Source organism: Ptiloglossa arizonensis, chromosome 1 (assembly GCF_051014685.1).
Source record: "Ptiloglossa arizonensis isolate GNS036 chromosome 1, iyPtiAriz1_principal, whole genome shotgun sequence".
Taxonomy (NCBI): Eukaryota; Metazoa; Arthropoda; class Insecta; order Hymenoptera; family Colletidae; genus Ptiloglossa; species Ptiloglossa arizonensis.
In genome coordinates, this window is record NC_135048.1 from 33,509,772 (window position 1) to 33,525,657 (window position 15,886).

Consider the following 15,886-nt stretch of genomic DNA (forward strand, 5'->3'; position numbering starts at 1 on the left):
TTTTCAACCAACTGCTCCACTATCGAACTCTTGGAATACGATATGGAGCCATGCAACGATTGAGAATTCAAGGTGGATGAACTCGATATCGACCTTCTTATTTTTTCGGTTGGTGCGTCGACGTGATCGTTACAATCTGTTCAGTTGTTCATAACTATACTTCCCCTGCGCGACTGTATTATATTTATCTAAAAATAAACGTCATATATACATTTTCTTTCGTGCTCAACAATTCCATCATTTTACACGAACAATTGTGCACGCTCTGGTATTTGTTTTTTTCGATTTTAGACTCGAGAGGAATTAACTTTCCGAGCTATCGTCGATCGTTGAATAATAATCTACTCGAAATGCAAGTCTTGGTCTTTGTATTTTTTTCATTTGTAGAAAGGAGAATTTTTGACCAGCTATCGAATAATAATCCATGATATTTCGATTCTTTTCGTTATGGGAAAACGAACCCTCGTGTCTTGTTTTATTTGTTCATTTACGAGCAATAAACCCGTCGATCTACGAAGAAAGATAAACACGGTGCGTTAAATCGATGAAAAAAGATTACAGAGGATTGTTCAACCGACTATCAAATTTAACGAAAGATACAGAGAATTTATTAACCAAAGTGCATATACGAGTAATGTTAGCTTGTTCGGAAAGTAATTTCGTTTTCCAAAATGGAGAATATACAATTTAGTAAAGTGTTTATACGCTCTGAAAAAATCGTGTTTCATTTTCACCAAAAAAAAAAAAACCAAATGACTTTTCGAACAACCCAATAAAATCGGAATAAAAGAAACGAGAAGCTCTTTAGGAAAGTACGAGCAAACCTGAAAGATCTCGAGCAAGCATTTACACTGTTTAAAAGCTGCCTACGATCAATTTGACGATTTATGATTTTCTATAAAAAAGATAACACGGCAATAGTCGTACGAGATTCGAACGATTCTAGATTCAGCGTACTCGTAACACAGGTGTACCTAGTTCGTAAGATACAAACCTTAAGAATCTACGTTGACTCTGAGAGAGTCAACAGTTAACACTAGATTTACGTATATTTCTTGCGACAAATTGACGCGTGTCAAGAAGAAATAGGAGCTAGTATATAGAATAAGACGCGTATCAAAAATTATCTCACCGTACAGAGAATTATAAAATTAGGAAGCTTCGAAGAAAATGAACATCGATACATATCTGTCTCGCTAAATGAATAAAAATCGGTACAAGTGACCGAAGAAAAATGTAAACGTTATTCGTAATTTTCCTCGTCGATAGAAATGCGTCAAAACGACCTGTCCCGTAAACCTAGCGTTTCATCGACTGTTCGTGCACAATTTGTTCGAGTGACCGAACAACAGAGGAGTGTTCGAGTGGAAAGTTTATTTTCCACGCTTTTGCAGCAAGTATCGCTTCATTGTTCCTACTGGAAACAATTTCGTATATGACACTATCGCTGGAGAAAAAAAACTCACACGGATCGTTCGCAGTTAGGATCCATGGACGACATAATTTTCCTCGGTGTTTTGGACGAGATCTGGCCTCGGTCATTCTCGAGCAACATGAATGACAATTATAAATAGACGCGTGCCAGATGCTTCTCCGTCGATCCGGTAAATATCCTCGTCCATCAGTGGTTGCGGTCGATTATTTCGTTCGCGCGCTGCCAGATGTCAATTTGGCAGCTCGTGGTCTGCCAAGAGGGGCTCGGTTCCCGTTGCCAGAACCGTGGAAATTCTATCGTGATTTGCGCAACGCGCGTACAAAGTGTTTGCCGCTTTATATTAAGCGACGCTCAATATAAGCGTTCTATTCGCGATGGAATGCATCGTCTTTGGATCTCGTCGTTTTTTAATTTCATCGTCTTTGGATCTCGTCGGATTTTAATTTCATCGTCTTTGGATCTCGTCGTCTTTCAATTTCATCGTTTTTGGATCTCGTTAGATTTTAATTTCATCGTCTTTGGATCTCGTCGCCTTTTAATTTCATCGTTTTTGGATCTCGTCAGATTTTAATTTCATCGTCTTTGGATCTCGACGCATTTTAATTTCATCGGCTTTGGATCTCGTCGCCTTTTCATTTCATCGTCTTTGGATCTCGTTTCGTTTTAATTTCATCGTCTTTGGATCTCGTTTCGTTTTAATTTCATCGTCTTTGGATCTCGTTTCGTTTTAATTTCATCGGCTTTGGATCTCGTCGCGTTTTAATTTCATCGTCTTTGGATCTCGTCGCGTTTTAATTTCATCGTCTTGGGATCTCGTCGCCTTTTAATTTCATCGTCTTTGGATCTCGTCGCCTATCGTTCGTATTTCAGGACAATTCGCAAATTATTCTGATATTTACATTCAATTTGTACTCGATTTACCCGACTTGCACGATCGATTCGATTTCAAAATTATAACCATTATAAAAAAAAAGTCACGATACAAAACTACGGTTGGGGTTTACAAAAATTTCCGAAATAATTAGGGAAATTTCAGGACGATTCGCAAATTATTCCGAAATCTTCCATCCAATTTGTACTCGATTTACCCGAATTGCACAATCGATTCAATTTCAAAATTAAAACTGTTATAAAAAAAAATGACAATAGGAAACTACGGTTGGTGTTTAGAAAAATTTCAGAAATAATTATGGAAACTTCATATCTCTCGTTCGTATTTGAGGACGATTCGCAAATTATTCCGAAATCTTCCATTCAATTTGTACTCGATTTATCCGGCTCGCACGATCGATTCGATTGCAAAATTATAATTATTATAAAAAAAAAATGACAATATGAAACTACGGTTGGGGTTTACAAAAATTTCCGAAATAATTATGGAAAAAAAAAAACAGTCACAAACAGTCACAAACAGTCACAAACAGTCACAAACAGTTACAAACAGTCACAAACAGTCACAATAATTACGGAAACTTGGAGCACGATCTATCGTGGATTATAGTTTCGAGCTTGGATTAATTCTTCGACCGGTTCGTTCGCGAAACGTTCATTTATGAAATTCGATTACTCGACGTACCTCGTGTGCGGAAATCTCATCAATAGCTTCGTCGAGCGTGTTCTCCGAACGCCCATGGGCGTTTCCCGCACAGCTTGGCCCGTTCGATGACCGAATGGTACGTTGACATCATTGCAGTTAATATTTCGCAGTCGTTCGTTGCGCGAATATTTGCGACGAATTCGCTCGACATCGATGCACAAAAATCGTATCGATTCGTCCCGTTCCCCCGTATACTTTTACCGTTTGTTAATTGATTCGTCCGTGGTTTATACTTGTACGACTATAGTTCACTCGCCGAATAAAACGCGCGATTTATCGATAACGAGTTTCTTCTGTAGCAACTCCACGGTGAACGCAAAGGGACGAGGGTACACGCACCTGCGTGCACTGGGTGTCATAAACCACAAAAACGGAGTTGAGTATGGTATTCGAGGTCTCGTTAATTTTACGACGAGCTCGCAGCGGTATTCCAGAAAAAGCTGCTCAAAACGATTAAAAGAAGACGAAGAAGAAGAAGAAGAAGAAGAAGAAGAAGAAGAAGCTGAAGAAGAAGCTGAAGAAGAAGAAGAAGAAGGAGAAGGAGAAGGAGAAGGTAAAAAAAAGAAAGAAAAGGGAAGAAACACAGTAGAGGAGAAATGGAGTAACGCGAAAATAAAACCGCGCGGAGCACGGAGACTTAAACCGCATAAAAAAATAAATACATCCCTTTAATTGGACAGGAATTAAGACTTCTCGACTGATTCTCGTATATAAAAATAAAAACTTCCATTTTAATTGGACGAAAATTGAGTCTTCTCGACCGATTCGTATATTTCGTATCTTATTGCGCCCGTAGCTTTCGTGGCGCGCAAACGTCGAAACTGTGGCGCACGAAAAGAAAAGGAAAAAGAATAAAAGAAGAAGAAGAATAAGAAGAAGAAAAAGGAGAAGAAGAAAAAAGAAAAGGGAAGGAACTTACGCTCGTAGAATTTCAAATCGAGAACTCGTTAAATCGCATGTACGGAGATACGAGAGCGGACGATCGAAACGAGTAGAAATCGCCTTGTAAATAGAATCAATTAGAAGGTTAGGTATCGTAGAGGCCCCGGTATCGCTACCATCGCTCGTCTTATTCACAGAACCGGGCGTATGTATCGCGGTTAAATATCGCTAGTGTTGACTGAATTGCTTCTGCGCCATTCATTCGACGGTAGCTGCGGTTGAATATCTCGCTGCAGCCGCTCTCGCATACCAGCGGAGATACCTACCGGGATATCGAAAAGTCGCTCGGATCTATTGCGTCAGAGGGGATCGGACGTTGGGGAGGGGGGTAGGGTGGGGTGGGGTGGGGTGGGGGGCAGGTTGCTCGGACTCCCCAAGAATGTGGTCGATTTTTAGCACCTGACGCACGGAGCTCGTTTCCGATCGGCTCGGTCGCGCGTGTACGCAAGCTCGGCCGCGTCAAGTGTCGCGGAACACGAGCGTTTTACGCGTCGATTCGTAACCCGTTGACGATAATCCGACACGGCTCGACGGGAGTTTATACCGTCGTGAAAAATTTCACTTCTCCCGTCGGATCGCCTGTCAAAATACGCGGATGGATTCGCTGATTAAACGTACTGGGTTGTTTCAGGTAGCTTTCGGTAGCTGTCCGTAGTCTTCCGTAGACTTCCGTACACTTCCGTACACTTCCGTAGACTTCCGTAGACTTTTGTAGATTTTTGTAGATTTTTGTAGACTTTTGTAGATTTTTGTAGATTTTTGTAGATTTTTGTAGATTTTTGTAGATTTTTGTAGATTTTTGTAGATTTTTGTAGATTTTTGTAGATTTTTGTAGATTTTTGTAGATTTTTGTAGATTTTTGTAGATTTTTGTAGATTTTTGTAGATTTTTGTAGATTTTTGTAGATTTTTGTAGATTTTTGTAGACTTTCTGTAGACTTCCATAGACCTCTGTAGATTTCCGTAGCCTTCTGTAGACTTCCATAGACTTCCATAGACTTCCATAGACTTCCGTAGATTTCTGTAGCCTTTTATAGCCTTCTTAGATTTCTGTAGTTTTCTGTAGCTTTTGGTAGCTTTCTGTAGCTTTCCGTAGGTTTCCATAGACTTCCGTAGATTTCCGTAGATTTCCGTACATTTCCGTAGATTTCTGTAGCCTTCTGTAGCCTTCTTAGATTTCTGTAGTTTTCTGTAGCTTCTGGTAGCTTTTGGTAGCTTTCCGTAGCTTTCCGTAGACTTCCGTAGATTTCCGTAGATTTCCGTAGATTTCCGTAGATTTCCGTAGATTTCCGTAGATTTCCGTAGATTTCCGTAGATTTCCGTAGATTTCCGTAGATTTCCGTAGACTTCCGTAGATTTCTGTAACTTTCTGTAACCTTCTGTAGCCTTCTGTGGCCTTCTGTAGCCTTCTTAGTTTTCTGTAGCTTTCGGCAGCTTTCCGTAGCTTTCCGTAGCTTTCCGTAGACTTTTTTAGACTTCTGTAGACATCTGTAGACTTCTATAGACTTCTGTAGCTTTCTGTAGCTTTCGGTAGCTTTCGGTAGCTTTAGGTAGCTTTCGGTAGCTTTCTGTAGCTTTCTGTAACTTTCTGTAACTTTCGCAACTTTTCGTACCTTTCCGTAGCTTTCGGTTACTTTCGATAATTTTCGGTAGCTTTCGGTACTTTCTAGATAATTCTAAATTTTACGAGAAACTCTGCTACCGTAAGATTCGTAGAAATCTCTGTCGAAAGAAATTCATCGAAACGGACTTGGTAGATTTAAAACAGATTTGAGTTTCCACGAAATGGTTGACTTCGGTAATGAGATCTCTCATCGGCCGAACGAAAGTAAACGCAATATTTCGGACAGTTCTGGTATCAAAGTATCGAAATACGATTGTTATTAAAACTCGAACCTTTCCCGTGGAGTAGAAATTACACGAGTGTTGTTCACCGCGAAGACAGAAACACAGCGATCTACGTCACCGATCGATGCTGCGGGGACGGACAACGCAAACTCGATTCGTCCGTAATGGGAAATATAAACATAGCTATTGGCTAGTTCTAACAGATGTTTCTGCTTCTACTGTAAGACTCGCCAGCCCTTCGACCGCAGAATATCCAACCGTAACTGGTACTTGTAACTGAATCTACACCTTCGTCGTAAATTACACGGTTCGGCTAAATATTCGCAGGAGTAATTTTCCTAAAAAAGTCCTCTCCGCTCGTCCAACCTACTCGAGAGACCTAAACGTTTACCAGCAAACGGCTAGCCGTACACCGGTATTCTTTCCACCAGGAAAACGTTACTTTCCTCCCTTTAAAATCAAAAAAAAAATAATAACAGTCGACAAGTAGCTCGAATACCGGTCGACTTTTGCCTCATTTTGTCGTTTCGATACACGAGACACGATCCCTTCGTTGCTGCCGAGAATCGCGAAGGGCACACGATACACCTTCGTAGAAATTATACAGTTCGGTTTAATAATCGCGCGAAGTAATTTTCCTAAAAAAAGTCATCCGAAAGGAGTCGTTCAACCTAGTCGTTGAACTCGTTCGTACTAAGTTTCATCGCTGTACGTTTCTCCACGCTATCTATATATATATATATATATATATATATATCACGATCGTTGATATTGTTCCACTTAAAATTCATTGTACCACCTCGAGGTTCTCTCGTAGCGCAATAAACTTGGTATTATTGTAATCCGAATTTACAACACCGGTCCAGAGCCGATCGTTCTCGACTTTGCTATTCGTTCGACGCTAAGGACGAGAACGGGCCGATGAAACGTAAAAGGTGGCAATTATCGTTGTCGGTCGGTCGGTCGGTCGGTGGCTAACACGCGGGTGTCCCCGTGCAACCTGTTGCATCGAGTGCCAGCTCGGTCCCACGGAGTCGTTCGTTTCCCGGACCGAAACCGGAAATCGGCACGGGTGGAAATTTATCGTAAGAGCAGCGGACCAGAGCGTTCTAGGCCATTCACCAGGGGGCCCCGTGGGGCGTCCTACGCGTTGCTGTTATTTCGCGCTCAACCCAATGGAACACGTGAAAAATTCACCCGCGATCTCGTCGAGCCCCGCGGACGATTCCGCTACCGATCGCGCTGCTCCTCTCGAGCCGCGATTCGCCCGTACCGGTTGTTAACGCGTACCTTGAGATATTGGCTCGCTCCGGGCTGGATTCTCGCGTACTTCTATTAAACTGGACTACCACGTTTAATATTTAAGAGCATCGGCGATTCGCCCTCGGTCGTTTATTGCGTTCTCGAAACCGCGTATCCTATCGTCGACAATGTTGCACCGGAACGAATACCTTTGTATCGGGTTGTCGGAAAGTGGGCTCGTCAACGTGGAATGAATCGAGAAATTGAATCGCGTGAAGTAATTATTATTCGTAACAGGGTTTTTGGAAGATGACGCATAGTGGTTAAATTTGTATCTTTCGACGATAACGCGTAGTGTTTCGTGCTTGATCGTTAAATATTTTACCCATGAACGATGCAAGCGACTCGTATTTTGGGGCACGTTAAATGATATGGGATATGTATCTTATTTCGGGGAATGTTTGACCATTTATTCCATTTTGAATATTCGAGCTTTCGAAGATTTCTCCAAAGTCCTTCGTTTTAGTACATAAATCTCTGCAGATCTCTTCTCTCTTTTTTTCTTTTGAATTTTATCTCTTGGTTCAGGGAAATATTTACTTGTTTTTCTTCTCCCGAAGATCTAACCGAGTAAGTCTTGTCCCCAAATTTCTTCAAATCGAGGAATCCATCGCGAATGGAACAGTAAGACTCTGGATGAAGGATCGAGCTTTCAAAGATTCTTCGAAAGTTCTTCGTTTCGGTAGGTAAATTTCTACAGATCTCTTCTGTCTTCTTTTGTTGAATTTTATCTTTTGGTTCAGGGAAATATCTGTTAGTTTTCCTTCTTCTGAAGACCTAACCAAGTAAGTTTTGTCGTTCGTAAACTTCTTCAAATCGAGGAATCGATGCGAACACGAATAGAACAGGAAGTCTGTGGATGAAGGATCCAGCTTTCGAAAATTCTTCGAAAGTTCTTAATTTCAGTAAGTAAATCTCTGTAGATTTCTTGTTTTTTTCTTAAATGCGGGTATAATTTTGTCGACAACGTTGCACCGAAACGAACACCTTCGTATCGAGTAATTGGAAAGTACACTCGTAAACGTATTGAGTTCGGAAAGCCATTTCCTTTATTTTGGTGAAAATGAAACACGATATTCTGTAAAGCGTACAAACATTTCATCAAATTATACATTGTCCATTTCGGAAAACGAAATCACTTTCCGAACAACCTAACAGAATAGACGGACAAATATAATAGAATCGTTGATTTCTCGTAACGGTGTCTTCGAACGCTAGCGTCTTCTTAAATAAAATTTGTATCGACGATCGCGCGTAGCGTTTCGTGCCTCGTCGCGAAATATCTTGGCCACGAACGGAAGTGACTCGCATCTCGGTGCACGTTAAACGATATTGGATATGTATCTTGTTTCGGGTAATGTTCGTTTAAATTCGACAAATAACCCCGTCTCGATTACAGAATATTTTAACACGTGGTGCGAATTACGCGTCGCGAAAGTTATTGGCATTAAACGATCGTGTACGGTTCGTGTAAACCGTCCGGTCTCGAAAGGGTCGAGTTCGATTTCGGATTCGATAAACTGGTTTCGCGCGTTTTCTGCGCTTCCTCGATAAAATCCACGCCACGACGCGGTTGCCCACGGATTACCGAATAGATGGCAATCTTCTCGGAGAGATCGACGAATAAGCCGGATTAATCTCCCATAAAGACACGTTGGTAATAGATAGTTAACGAAGCACGAAAGCCAGAGGAGGGAGGCGCTCGTGTTTACGAGTTTCGTGGCACGATACGGGGTGGACGAATCGCGAAAGCAGATGCAACAACGCTCGCGTGTCTGGCGTCTCTTACCGGCGACTCGATTCTACGGAAAAGCTAATTAAAAGTCGAGCGATCGGTGTGCAGTTTCGGTGATCATCAACGATTCGCTACCCCGATCGTTCTTGCCACCGTTACCTGGGTAATTGCACCCCTTTAAGCGAGGGTAATTCGAAGATGTCCACGATTTCTTCTTGGAAATCTAGCCTCGAGTCTCGACCTTTCGAGGAATCGGTTCGTGGAACGACGATGATCGAGGCGAGTCGATGCGATCGCGAATGGAGTAATAAGACTGGGAGAGGCGATTTTTTCAAGATTCTCCTCGAAAGTTCTTACTTTGTGTAGGTAAATCTCTGTAGATCTCTTCTATCTTTTTTCTTTTTTTTTTTTTTGGAATTTTATATCTTGGTTCAAGGAAATGTTTACTAGTTTTTCTTCTAAGGAAAAGGAAGATGTAATCAAGTAAGTTTTGTTGTCCATAAACTTCTTCAAATCGAGGAATCGATGCGATCGTGAATGGAGTAATAAGACAAGAGGTGTTGGGAGAGGCGAATTTTTGAAGATTCTACTTGAAAGTTCTTAGTTTATGTAGGTAAATCTCTGTAGATCTCTTCTGTCTTTTTTCTTTTTTTTTTTGAAATTTTATATCTTGGTTCAGGGAAATATGTACTAGTTTTTCTTTTAAAGAAAAGGAAGACCTAATCAAGTAAGATTTGTCGTCCATAAACTTCTTCAAATCGAGGAATCGATGCGATCGCGAATAAAGCAGGAAGACTAGGGACGATGGAAGAATCTTTCAAAGATTTATCGAAAGTCCTTCGTTTCAGTAGGTAAATCTCTACGGATCTCTTCTATCTTTTTTCTTTTTTTGAATTTTATCTCTCTTGGTTCAAGGAAATATGTACTAGTTTTTCTTCTAAGGAAAAGGAAGACCCAATCAAGTAAGTTTTGTCGTCCATAAACTTCTTCAAATCGAGGAATCGATGCAAACAAATAGAACAGGAATACTCTGGATGAAAGTTCTTAGTTTCACTAGGTAAAATCTCGGCAGATCTCTTGTATTTTTTTTTCTTCTAAATCTTACTTATTTCTTGGTTCAAAGAAATATTTGTTAGTTCTCCTTCTCCAGAAGACATAACCAAATAAGTCTCATCGTCCACAGACTCCTCCAAATCATGACGAACAAGAAGATAGATCACTAGATAAATGTCTGCAGATCTCTTGTATTTTCTTCTTCTAAATGTTACTTATTTCTTGGTTCAGGGAAATATTTGCTAGTTCTCCTTCTCCAGAAGACGTAACCAAGTAAGTCTCATCGTCCTTAAACTCCTCCAAATCGTGACGAAGAAGAAGATAGGCATCGATCCAATCGTGAATAGAACAATAACACTCAGAATGACGAAAGAATCGAACTTTCGACGATTTATCGAAAGTCTTTCGTTTCACTAGGTAAATCTCTGCAGATCTCTTCTTTTTGAAACATTTCCAAGAGTCTTTCTTCACTAGGAGGAAACTCAACCAATTGAATCTCATTGTTGAATCTCTTCCAATTGTAAACGTTCTCATGGAATTGAAATTTCCCCGAAAGAGACGCCACAATTGAATCGATCGTTGTTCATACTCGAGTAGTATCCTATTTTCGTTTAAAAATCACCAGACGAGACAACGCGAACATATCCAGTGAACGACGTCGAACGAGGAATTAAAATAAAAAAGAAAGAAAGAAGGAAAATAAAGAAACTCGACTAATTAAATCTCACCGTCCACAAATTCTTCGAATCTCTTCCAATCCTCGATATTCTCTCAGGATTGAAATTTCCCCAAAAGAAACGCCATAATTGAATCAATCGCTCCTCTCGAGTATCCCATTTTCGTTTAAAAATCACCATACGAGACAACGCCGACATACCCGGTGAACGACGGTCGAACGAGGAATTAAAATAAAAAAAAAAGAAAGAAAGAAAAAAAGAAAAAAGAAGTAAAAAAAAAAAAGGAAGAAATGGGAATCGGTCGATGAGTTATGCGGCTGGTTTGCAATTACGTTTTTCCTAGGTATATAACAGCAACCTTGATCTTGTTCTCGAGATACGCTCTCCGGGTAATCTAATATGGAGGATCTTAATGCGTATAATCTGGGTGGCGCGGTCGATACAGTTACGCGCAATTTAGTGGTGCAATAATCCCCGGTGGGCTGCCACGGCCTTAGTCAGAATCGAGGCGACGATGCTCGGTTTCAGCGCGGCGATTTTCGCGTACGCTCGAGACGTACGTTCGGTTCGATACGGCTCCGCGAACTCTCGGACGAATCTTACGAAATAGGAACAAGAGAAGTCTTGGTAATTGGCTTCCAGGTTGGATGGATCTAGTCGTACAGGCTGCTTTACCGACCAGTGTCCGTACACGTTCTCGAACCTCCTGTAACCTCAACGGGAGAATAGATATTTATTCGTGTATTTATTCACGATTGATAAACCGATCGATTAGCGAAGAACGATAAACGCAGCTCGTTTGAATCAAAGAGAGAAGATTAGGAAAGATTGTTCACCCGAAAATTAAATTTAACGAAAGATACAGAGTATTTCTTAGTCGAAGTGTAGCTCTTTGGGACGAAAGTGCGAGCGAACGGTCTCGAGGTAACGTAAAAATTGTGGAAGATGTTTAAGAAGATTCGAGACGATGCACCACCTCGAAAGAAACCTCGCGGAGATCTTCACCACCCGGTGAGCCAACGATCCGAAACCTATACGGATACACGGTCTAATTTATTATATTCCTGAAAAGGTAATCGCTCGGTTTTGTCCCTCTTGTTGGCAAACGGATACCTATTTACCCAGAAGTACCGGGAACGTGGGTTTCACCGGCGCGAAGAGCAATGATAAAACGAGGATTCGAGAAGGATTCGAATCGGTGCAAAAAAGCCATCAAGTTCGTATTAAAGGTTGAGATAACGTTGCGGGGATTTACGATAGGAACACTCCTCCCCGTGTGAGACGAATCGATTCACGGGGATCGGTACCGGTTCTCCTCCTCGACGAGTTCACGAGCCGGATATTTTTAGCGGAGGTATCGGGATCGAGCCGGGAACAATTCCGTACGAAAGGTTGGATTCTTGGATTTTCGCTGGAAATCCGCGGCACGATGTTGAGAGGAGGCTAGGCGCGAGTCTGCTCGTATGCAGCCAGAAGCACTCGCGGAACAGGTTCGAGGTTGCTGAGGAACTGGCCGAGCAACGAGCAGGAAAAACAAGAGGCACAATCGGATTGTAGCCGATTGCCCGGGGGCACGTATAACGGTACCGGCACACGATGTTTCCCATCAACCGAACAACTCTCGACTTTTCCATTCGTACGCGTTCCTTACCCCCACCCCACCCCTCGGGAAACTGTCCCTACGCGAGCCATAAATTCAGCCTCGATTTCCGATCACCCGCTACCACTTCCGGTCCGTCTTCATCTGCATTCAATGCCACCTCGCCAACGACGAACCTGTCCCCGGGGGTAGCCCTCCTTCCGGAATATTATTTTTTCCTTTCGTCGACGATTCTCGCGACCGTTTTCGAGTCTCGGGTTTTCACGGTTTTCCGATTACGTTGCAGTGGAATTTCGAGTAGAGTTTACTCTGTTCGAATACCTCGACATCCGGACGTTCTGTTCTTCGAGTACCTTGATACTACGAGTATTTTATTATCCGAATGTTGTGTATGTAAACACACTTTTGTTTGCGAATGTTTTCATAATTTTACGACGACTTTAAAGCAGTCGTTAAGAAACTTTAAAACAGAATTTAGAGTACAGTTTCCTCTGTTCGAATACCTGGACATCCGGACGTTCTGTTGTTCGAGTACCTGGATACTACGAGTATTTTATTATCCGAATGTTGTGTATGTAAACACACTTTTGTTTGCGAATGTTTTCATAATTTTCCGACGACTTTAAAGCAGTCGTTAAGAAACTTTAAAACAGAATTTAGAGTACAGTTTCCTCTGTTCGAATACCTTGACATCCGGACGTTCTGTTCTTCGAGTACCTTCATACTCCGAATATCTTGTTATCCGAATGTTGTGTATGTATATACACTTGTGTTTGCGAATGTTTTTACAGTTTTTAAATGACTTTAAAATAGAATCTTGAATACAGTTTCCTGTGTACGAATACTTTGACATCCGGATGTTTTGTACCTTGATACTACGAGTATTTTATTATCCGAATGTTGTGTGTGTGTATACATTTATGTTTGCGAATGTTTTCATAATCTTTTGATGACAGAATCTCGAATACAGTTTCTTGTGTTCGAATACCTCAACATCCGGACGTTTTGTTCGAGTACCTTGATACTACGAGTATTTTATTTCCGAATGTTGTGTATGTATATACACTTGTATTTGCGAATGTTTTCATAATCTTTTGATAACAGAATCTCGAATACAGTTTTCCGTGTCCGAATACTTTAACATCCGGACGTTCTGTTAATCGAGTACCTTGCTACTCCGAATATCTTATTATCCGAATGTTGTACATGTATGTACACTTATATTGCGAACGTTTACAATGTACGTACGCTTTTTGCGTTCGATCGAATCCCGATGGTAGTAATTTAGTACAGAGTAGCAATAACGGTTGAATAAACACGTTAGTCCTAACTGTTGTTGGAATATACACGGTGTCGAGGTATCTATGATCGGAGATATTAAAAAACAAAAACGCGAAATCGGGAACTATGCAGCGCGTAGATTCCTCGGATACCGGTACCAGGAGGAGAAACTTTTCTCGACGGTTGCTGCTCTTATCGAAAAACAAACTATCGAAAAATTATCGTCTCGTAAAAGATCGGGAAACCCCTACGTATAATTTTCCCTCTATCGTTTCGAATTGCTCTGTAAAATACGACAATTGTTCAAACGCGTGAAACTTCGGGTTAAAATCGTCGAAATACTCGGTGAGAAAACCGCTCCAAAAAGTCTGGACTATATACCGGTCGGATTATTGTTTGGTTTCGAATAATGGCGCGAAAGCAACGAAACCTCGATGTTTTCGCAAGCGATTCTAAAAATATACGCAGCGAGCCACGAACGCGCAAACAAATGCAGGGATATATATTTTCTTAATCGGCGCAAACAGAGCTTTTCCAATAATTTACCAATAGATACACTTTATTTCTACAGACGGTTCAAAGATAACAGGAAGCGCAATTTTGTTCAGACACACGATACTTCCTAACTATTCCGAGTACTCGATATAAGAAAGAAGAATTCATCTGGATGCGTTCTTTGAAGAATTCTCCTTAGAATTAAGGCGATAAATATATTTCTTTTTTTTTAATTCCAATTCAGTGTCGCATCGACTGGTGTGGTTATTAGCGACGTTCTTCTATTGTTTCTTTGTTATATTTTGTCTATTATTTTTCTCTCCTTGATGTATCCAAATAAATTGTGTATCTTGTCGAGATTGTCTTTATGTTGAGGTTTCGAATCGTCTTTGCAGTGATGAGCGTTTAATTAAAATTAAACGATCGTTTCTAATTGGTGTGTTTCAGTCTTCGCGTATCGATGCAGGCTTCTTTGATAAGAGATAAGAGCGAGAGATTTTTGAGTGGCCTGTTTTTATACCAGGTTGTTCAATATGTTTTTTTCGATAATATTCTATACAGTACTGCTGTTCGACAAGTTTTATCGTTTGATAATAATATACTATACAGTACTGTTGTTCGACAAGTTTTATCGTTCGATAATAATACACTATATAGTACTGTTGTTCGACAAGTTTTATGGTTCGATAATATACTATACACTACTGTTGTTCGACAAGTTTTATCGTTCGATAATATACTATATAGTACTGTTGTTCGACAAGTTTTATCGTTCGATAATAATACACTATATAGTACTGTTGTTCGACAAGTTTTATCGTTGGATAATAATATACTATACACTACTCTTGTTCGACAAGTTTTATCGTTGGATAATAATATACTACACACTACTGTTGTTCGACAAGTTTCATCGTTCGATAACATACTATATAATACTGTTGTTCGATAATACACTCCATAACACTGTACAATACACTCTCGATAAGTTTCATGGAACGACAAAGTTTATCGTACAAGCAATAGAATTCCCTCCGTGGTAAAAATGCGAATTCGAAGTCCATCGAGTATTCCGCGATCATATTTCACGTTGTTGCTCGAAATTTCCACGGGCCGGGAGAAATCGCGTTTCGCGCTCGTGGGGGAAAAAAATGTTTATCCGGGGTTGGTCGATTTTACAGAGAGCAAAATAAAGCTCGAGCGGCCGGCTTGTGCAGGATTTATTGAATTTACGGAAGCTGGCCGACCGGCTACGTCTCCAGTCGCTGCCCTCTATCCGCCGTGCACATAAATTCAATCAATTAGCCGGCTTTTAACGTGGGCAACCTCGAATCATCCTTGTTAGCTCTCTCGGCCAGGCCTCCTGGATCTTATTCCGACGAGATTTGTGTCCTCGATGCGATACGGTCTTTCCTCTCTTTCTTTCTTTCTTTCTTTCTCTCTTTCTATATATACATATATTTCTCTTTCTTTCTCTCTTTCTCTATATACATATATTTCTCTTTCTTTCTCTCTTTCTATATATACATATATTTCTCTTTCTTTCTCTCTTTCTATATATACATATATTTCTCTTTCTTTCTCTCTTTCTCTATATACATATATTTCTCTTTCTTTCTCTCTTTCTCTATATACATATATTTCTCTTTCTTTCTCTCTTTCTCTATAAACATATATTTCTCTTTCTCTTTCTCTCTCTCTCTGTGTCTCTATGTTTCTCTTTCTTTATGTTTCTCTTTCTCTATGTTTCTCTCTCTCTATGTTTCTCTTTCTCTATGTTTCTCTCTCTATATATTTCTCTTTCTCTATGTTTCTCTCTCTCTATGTTTCTCTTTCTCTATGTTTCTCTCTCTATATATTTCTCTTTCTCTATGTTTCTCTCTATATATATTTCTCTTTCTCTATGTTTTTCTCTCTTTATG

At 40.5% G+C, this 15,886-nt stretch overlaps 1 protein-coding gene across 5 annotated transcripts in view; it reads left to right on the forward strand.

Annotated features, from left to right (window-relative positions):
* Pnt (ETS transcription factor pointed) overlaps positions 1–15,886 on the forward strand; it is a 279,236-nt gene that overhangs the window by 86,684 nt on the left and 176,666 nt on the right. The window lies entirely within an intron of this gene.